Source organism: Chenopodium album, chromosome 1 (assembly GCF_948465745.1).
Source record: "Chenopodium album chromosome 1, dcCheAlbu1.1, whole genome shotgun sequence".
Lineage (NCBI taxonomy): Eukaryota > Viridiplantae > Streptophyta > Magnoliopsida > Caryophyllales > Amaranthaceae > Chenopodium > Chenopodium album.
Window position 1 is genome coordinate 29421479 of NC_137834.1, and position 8726 is coordinate 29430204.

The following is an 8726-nucleotide window of genomic DNA, read 5'->3' on the forward strand; positions in this document are numbered from 1 at the left end:
GGGAAAAAGAAAGATTCTACAAAATTAATCTAAGGAAAAAGAAAGGTGCCTATGCTAGACTTATTGGGGAAAGGGTTTGAATAAAAAGAAGAAGAAAGCATGAAATCTTGGTGAGAAGCTTGCCTTGTGCATTTGTTTCATCATTACCCTCTTTTCTTTTTTTTCTTTTTTTTTTTTTGTCAATCACATGACTCAAACTCGATTCAACATGCATGGATGGAAGAAGGTAGGATGAATGAAGGTTGTGATATGGAGAAAGCATGTAGAGAATGGAAAGATGTTGTAGATGGAGAGATATGAAAAAATTAGGAATAGAATATACCCCCAACTCAAGACACGGAAAAAACCGACTCATGCATGAACCTAAGACATGGTCATAGTGTGAAAAGAGTATGTACAAAGTGTGTGCTAAGACTAGTGAGTTTAGGTGACATTTTAAGCTTATGTCATGACCATGTGACTAGACTTGAACAAAGACTAAGTTAAGACCTCACGTATATGCATTAAACTGGACAGGATGTGGTATTTTAGTCATAACTTTTGATCTGTGACTCTTATTGGGATGAAACCAAAGCCAAATTAAAGATAAAACTCGGGGCTACAGATAAATAGGTTGTACAACTCGTAGTTATTCCTAGAACTCCGTCTATGACCAAAACAAGTTGACGTTTGTGCAGTATACGGGAATAAAAATCCTGGTTGACTTAAAGGAACTATGACTCGATTTTAGGCATATTTATTAGCTGAAATTAATTAATTAATTAATTAATTAAAAAAAGTTCTTTATTCATTAATTATTTTATTTAGGCTTAATCACAAGTTAAACAAACGGTTAGGAAAAACACATAGAGTATGCACAAGCAAATAATGCACAATTAGGCAAGTAGGCACAATATGATGTAATGAGTTTGCAACCTAACCATGGCTCTAGTTCTCTAAAGTTCGGGATATGGGTTAGTCAAAGAGGTTCCATGGTTAATTTTCCGGATGCACCGCGCGGAAGCCTAACCGTGAAGGGTTGGCGCGAGTGGATGGGAGACCGCGAGTTAAAAACTCGCTTCCATGGTTTGGTGAATTCAACATTTTTGGATGTACCCTTTGTTGCACAGAGCGTTCAAGCAGGTAGATGGAGCATGAATTCCCAGAGGGTTATGTCCATATGTAGAACACATATGGGTTTCAGAAAAGTGAGAAAAACTCAATCAGGAAGTAGGATCGAGCAAACAGTGCTAAAAACTGGTCAAAATTAGAACGCATATTTCTGGCTCGGTATTGGAAGAACTTGGCGCCAGCAAACAGAGGCCGGCGCCACAATTTGGCTTTAGCGCCTAGCGACAGAAGACGTCGCTTGGCGCCAGAGTCAAATCAGTGGCGCTAAACTCTGTTTTCTGACGCTAGTTCCTACATGCCTCAACAACTTTCTGTGCTCGATAAAATTTTCCAGTTTTGTGCAACATTATTTCGATTCTATTTGTGAAAGATATTCCTCAAATTTCCTACGTGTGAAAAACCTATGTTTTTAACTCATTACGGATGGTCTTTCCAATGAGATCTTTTTTATGCATATGACAATAATGTTAATCAAAATTACGCCCATGAAATACTTAGAACTTTTCAAGTCTCATCCACTCATTCTAAATCATTGCCGAAATAAATTTCAGGAATTAAAATAGAAATCCTCCCCAACGGAGTCGCCAAAAAACTGTAGGGAATATTTCAAGCATTATCCCTAGCTTGAACCCCACTGTGATCATACACTAAAGTACGGTGGCGTCCAAAGGGAAAGAAGATAGAGCAATAGAGTCGCCAATAAGTTTTAGGAACTTGTAAATCGTTCATAGGGTGAAGGTTACACCCCTTAACGATCCAAGAGATCGTTAACTACAATAGGTCTGGAACCATGACTGGTAGTTCAGGGATGAAGGTACAAATCCAACCTAAAAGAGATTGAACCTGCCCTAATAATAGGCCTCTACTTTATTCTGATCGTATTCATGTGCGCTTTCTGACTAACATGCAATCAATAAGATTAACCTAAACCTGTTTAATCTATGTTGGTTGAATATTAATGCACAATTAAACTATTATTAGCGATCACTTGAGTTATAATCAAATTAACCCTAAACAAGATTATAAATTATCTTATTAAGCATGATTACAAGTACCAATTCCCTTTAAACATGCATAAAATGTGTGATCAAGCAATAACAATAAAATATCAAGCAACAGAATAATAATCATAATAATAATAATAATAATCATAATCATAATTATCATAACCATGTTAAAGCATAATATTAATAGCAAGATCCTAGGCATGATACTAACAAGATTAATAATAAACCCTAGCATGTCACTAAACAATAAAGATCAAAGTTTTAACCCTAACATGATACTAATATGCTATTAGGAAATAAAATAAGAAGCATCATAGAAATCATAATTGATATAAGCAAATCACCCTAAATATTAAATAAAGCATCCTAACATGATACTAGGAACATCCTAAACATGATACTAGGAATCAATAAAACATCCTAAGCATGATTTCTATATCATAAAATCAATAAATCAATTAATGCACCTACTTGGATGCCACGTACCTCTTTCTAATAACAAAATACACATGTTAGTAACTTCAAGGAAAATTTAAAATCAAACAATTAAATTAAATAATTGAAATAGAGATTTGGGACCAAACCCTTAGAATTATCAAACCTTTCACGTCTAGGGCAAAGGCAACTTAGAATTATGCAAGGGTCTAGTGCTAATGTATGAGGAATTATGTTTGTAAAATGCTAGGCTTAGAAAGAGAGAGAGAAACAAGAATTTCTTGATGAGAGTTGGTGATTGAAAAAGGGGAGATATGACCTCTATTTATAGAGAAAAAAGAGGGTCGAAGAATAAGAAAAGAAACCAAATTCGAATCGAAATAAAACTCGATGGACAACAGTTTTTACAGATTTTGTTTTTATCATATTTTTTGATCCAGAATTCCAAATAAGTCATATAATATGTAGTTGGAAAGCTCTTCAAGTCTACTTTCCAATACAATTAGAATCAGATTAAAATATTTTGTATATTAAAAGATATGTCCGAAATAGTAGGACGGTGTCAGTCTTAGATAGAGTTTGGTATCTCATTCATATCTTTTTCGTTATACCTTGGATTTAATATTATAATATATCATTGGAAAGATAATTTCAAGATCTATCCAACCATTTAAAATTTGGATAAAGATTATGAGGCACAAAAATATAATCTGACTGTCTTTGAACATCTTTAAATTGGAATAGAATTAGGATTAAAAAAAAGGAAAGTTTTTATAAAAGGAAAGTTTTTATTTAACTCAAATTCTTTAATCTTATCTTTTCAAAAAGGATAATTAAGGTCTTTTAGAAACTTAAGAAGCTTGTAATTAATCATAATTAGTTTAGGAATAGGATTAGACCTTTGGACCCTCCACATGATCATTGGGTCGTAAGTAAAATCCGATTTGGGCCCAGTTTAGTATTTTGGCCATAACTTCCTCATTATTCATCGGAGTTGGGCTTATAATATATCGTTGGAAAGGTCTTTTCAAGACCCATCCAACTACACTATTATTGGACCCATATCATGGACCAAACTATACTAGAATGCATGTTTTTCATAAATAAGGTAAGAAAAGAAATATTTTCAAAAACAGAAAGAAGAGATATTTTAATAAAAACATCCTCATCATTAGACTTTTCACACTTTCGCTATGTTCGATAATCAAATAACGTGAAAGGTATTCATCACTGGGTTTGGTTTTGGGGAGACACATTTGGGTGTCTGATGGGCGTTAGAACGGTCGCACATTCCACACTCAATCAAACACATTTATTAACAAACACCTTACAAACCAAGCATAATGACAAGTAAGAGTTCGGTCCACAAGGAACGGGATATGGTTGCCAAAGATCTTAACACTTAAGCTAATTTGAAGTCAATGGTGAATTGGGGTTCGTCAAGAAGACAAACAAACTATGGTTCTAAATCAATGGATTAAGGACACTAGGGAATGGGATCCACTCGACCAAGGCAAATAGACAAACGGGGAGTGAAATAGATAAGATATAGCAAGGACTATATGTAAGATCAACCTCATGCAATTAGGAAACAACTCACACTACTAAACTTAGATTCCTCATTAGTTTAGCAATAGAAGATACATAATAAAATTGCAATAAGTAATGCCATGCTTCATTCACATTTCCATGTCAAACTAAGCATATCATGCTATCAAGCTCCTAAATCAAGGGTAGCTAATCCTATCATTGAAGAACTAACAAGCAATCTCATATAATCAATTTAATTGCAATACAAACATCAATGCTTCTCCTTGCATAATTAACCCAAAAGGTTGAGCTTCACCCAACCCCTAGCAAGTAGACTACTCACAACTCATATTTATTAACATGCAAACAAGTATTAGGGTTCTAACTTCTTCAATAATTGGGGAAAAATGATTAACAATTGAAATAACTATCATCCAATAACAAATTATCAAGAACTAAGAAGATTTAAATATCATGCAACAACAAATAAAATCAGAAATTGAATGGAGAAAAGTAGAAGGAAGTTACTAATTGAGGCTTGAAATTGTTGAATACAAAGTGTCAATCTTGAGAAACAAACTTGAAACCAACTATTACAATGATTGAATTGATGAAAATTAAGCTAAATTAACTAAAAGGAATGTTTCAAACTAAGAGGAGTCTCTAAAAACTAGGCTATATCTGTCTCTCCCACAAATGAACTAAAGGGGAAGTATTTATACTCCCTGAAACACATAGGGAAATCCGTCAAAAGAAAACGGATTCCCAGCGAAGGAGCGCCCGCTCCACGGCCAGGAGCGCCCGCTCCAGAATGTTGCGCGCCCGCTCCAGCTGTCTTCAGAATACATACAATTTTGAAAGTTTGAGGAGGAGCGCCCGCTCCTCACTGGGTGCACTTGACATTAAGTTTGGCAGAAGGTTTGGAGCGCCCGCTCCTGAGGGGTGCACGCCCGCTCCAGCTGAAGCGCCCTCTCCATTCTCAATTTTCCTTGCCTTGAACACAAACCATGCACCGAATGCTTTCCAAATTGAGTCCATAGACCTGCAAAACATGAACAAACACAAACCAAGAGGGGGAAAGCCGAGACAGAACATTTTCATTCTAAAACGGGTTAGAAAGAGGGGAAATGAATGCAAAATCGGGTCTAAATTGACACAATAAGTGGTCAAATAAACCACTTATCAGTGTCTATAGAAATACTTAGACTAAAACCAATCCTAATTGCATTAGGAATGATAAATCCATATTAGGCCCTCCTCTAGATCATTGGGCCCCATATAAATATCAAACCGGGCCCAGTTTAGTAATTTGGCCATAAATTCCTCAATATTTATCGAAATTGGGCTTATAATCTATCATTGGAAAGCTTTTTTCAAGCTCCATCCAACTACACTATTTTTGGACCCTTGCCATGGACCACAACAAACTAGATTGGTTTTGGGGAGACACAAATGGGTGTCAACAGTTATATAAGCTATCTTGATCATGGGCTCATCCACTCATGCTATATCACAGAAATCATAATTGATATAAGCAAATTTTGACACTAATGTTAATCAAAATTACGCACATGAAATACTTAGAACTTTTCAAGTCTCATCCACTCATTCTAAATAATTGCCGAAATAAATTTCATGAATTAAAATAGAAATTCTCACCAACGGAGTCCCCAAAAACTATAAAGAAAATGTCAAGCATTACCCCAAACTTGAACCCCACTGTGATCATACACTTAAGTATGGTGGCGTCCAAAGGGAAGGAAGCTAGAGCAAAAGAGTCGCCAACAAGTTTTAGGAACTTGTCAACCGTTCACAGGGTGAAGGTTACACCCCTTAACGATCCAAGAGATCGTTAACTCCAATAGGTCTGGAACCATGACCGAAAGTTCAGGGATAAAGGTACAAATCCAACCTAAAAGAGATTGAACATGCCCTAATAATAAGCCTCTACTTTATTCTTCTCGTATTCATGTGCGCTTTCTGACTTACATGCAATCAATAGGTTAACCCTAAACCTGTTTAATCTATGTTGGTTGAATATTAATGCACAAATAAACTATTATTGGCAATCACTTGAATTATAATCGAATTAACCCTAAACAAGATTATTAATTATCTTATTAAGCGTGATTACAAGTACAAATTCCCTTTAAACATGCATTAAAGGCGTGATCAAGAAATAACTGAATATATATCAAGCAACATAATAATCATAAATCATCAAAATAATAATCATAATTATGTTAACAATAAAGCATAATAATAGCAAGATCCTAGGCATGATACTAACAAGATTAATAACAAATCCTAGCATGTCACTAAACAATAAAAATCAAAGCTTTAACCCTAACATGATACTATTATGCTATTAGGAAAGAAAATAGGAAGCATCACAGAAATCATAAAATATATAAGCAAATCTCCCTAAATATGATACTAGGAAGCAATAAAACATCCTAACATGATACTAGGAATCAAAATAATAATCTAAGCATGATTTCTATATCATAATATCAATTAAACAATTATAGCACTTACTTGGATGCCTCGTATCTCTTTCTAATAAAAAAATACACACATTATTAACTTCAAAGAAAATATAAAATCAAAGAATTAAATTAAATAATTGAAATAGAGATTAAGAAATTTTAGACTAGATTTGGGACCAAGCCCTCAGTAATATCAAACCTTTCACGTCTAGGGCGAAGGCAACTTCGAATTATGCTAGGTGTGTCTAGATCTTATGAAAGCGGAATTTTGTTTGTGAAAAGTTGGTTTAGAAAGAGAGAGAGAGAGTATCAAGAATTTCTTGATGAGAGTTGGTGATTGAAAACAGAGGTTTTAGGAGGCTATTTATAAAGAAAATCTGCCGGATATTGATATGTCTATTTTATATAGTATTTTACCCCCGTCCCTTGGTCATAATTAGTAGTGTTTTTTGGCTCTTTAGAACCACTTTTATTACTAATTGGTGTTTTCTAGTGTTTTCGTAGATTTGGTTGACTTTTGTAGAAATTTGCACTTTTGGAGCATTTTCCCGGAATTTTATGGAGTGACTACGAACATTGGAGAAATACGACCATCCTTTATAACCCAGGGCCGATAAGAGCCATCAAATCGGTGATTAAGGGCTCGGTGTATGTGATACCGGGGCATTTGGACCGAGCATTTAAGACCCGAAGAGGAAATCCGGATTGGCCCGAAGAACTGGAGCCCAATCGAAGTCCAAAGAGTGGCCCACGAGTGCCGCCCGGCCAAAGGAGTTCCCGCCCGAAGGCGCACCCGACCGGGCGAGGGAAGTAAAGTCGATGCCCGAACTCGCGCCCGGCCGGGCGCGAGAGACATACCTGATGAGAAAAAGGCACGCCCGATCGGGCGTGTGTTATTTTTAGGCGGTTTAATTGTCGTTTAAGTTTGTTTCGATTTAGGATTCTCGCTTAATATAAATACTTTTTCGTTAAGCGAGTTTAGGATCTTTTTTTTTACTCTTTCTTAATTCTTTTCTTAGATTTTCTCTCTGTACTTAGCTTTTAGATTAGTTTCTCTCTCTCATATACTTTTGTTCTTTACTCTACTCTTAATTCCAGATTACTTTGGTAATGATTTCTTCTACTTTAATCTCAGTTATTTATTTTAATTCTTTCATCATGTCTTATTTTATTGCTTTTATTAGTTTAGATTTAATTATGTGTGATTAGTTTTGTTTCTAGGGTTTGTGGGGATCCATAAATAATATGAAGGGGTAATTTATTGTTGTTGATTATCAATGCTAGATTAATTTCCTATTGATTGATTTAATGCTCTGTGACTAGATTAGGCCTGATCTTTTATGCATGAGTTTGACAATATTGATTCGAGATTCGAGAGATGAGAATTGATGTTTAGGTCTAGTTTCAATAGGCAGGTTAATTTATAAATGGTTAGGTCGAGATTCGAGAGATGAGATTTAATACCGGTAGATTAATTTGTGATTGTAATACGTAGCGAAAGCCCTTTATGATCTGATTAATTGATGCATTGATGATTGATTATTATGTTTTACCCTGGAATGTTATTTATTGGTGAACCTATGCCCTAGGCCTTTAATTCATTGTTTTCTCTTTACTCTTGATCTCCGTAGTTTAGTTTTATATCCATATTAATATATTGGTTACTTTATAATTTAGATTGCTTGAATTAATTAGGAATAGAAAGACCAATTTCCCTATGGATTCGACCCTACTTCCCTATCTGCATTAGTTAGAGGATTTAGGAATTATTTTTTATTGGGTGATTACGACTTTAGCCTGTCAGATATGATAAAAAAGAATCAGAGTTTGAAGAGGAATAAAACACGACTTTGTTGCCAACTACATGACCTGTCGCCAGCTGTCACACGACAGGCCTGTCGTCCGGCGCTGCAAGACAGTTTTTCGCGGATTTTGTTTTTATTATATCTTTTGATCCAGAAGTCCAAATAAGTCATATAATATGTCGTTGGAAATATTTTGAAGTCTAATTTCCAACCCAATTGGAATCAGATTAAAATCTTTTGTAGATAAAAAAGATATGGCCGAAATAGTGGAAGGGTGTCAATTTTGGATAGAGTTTCATATTCCATTCATATCTTTTTCGTTATAGCTCGAATTTAATATTATAATATAT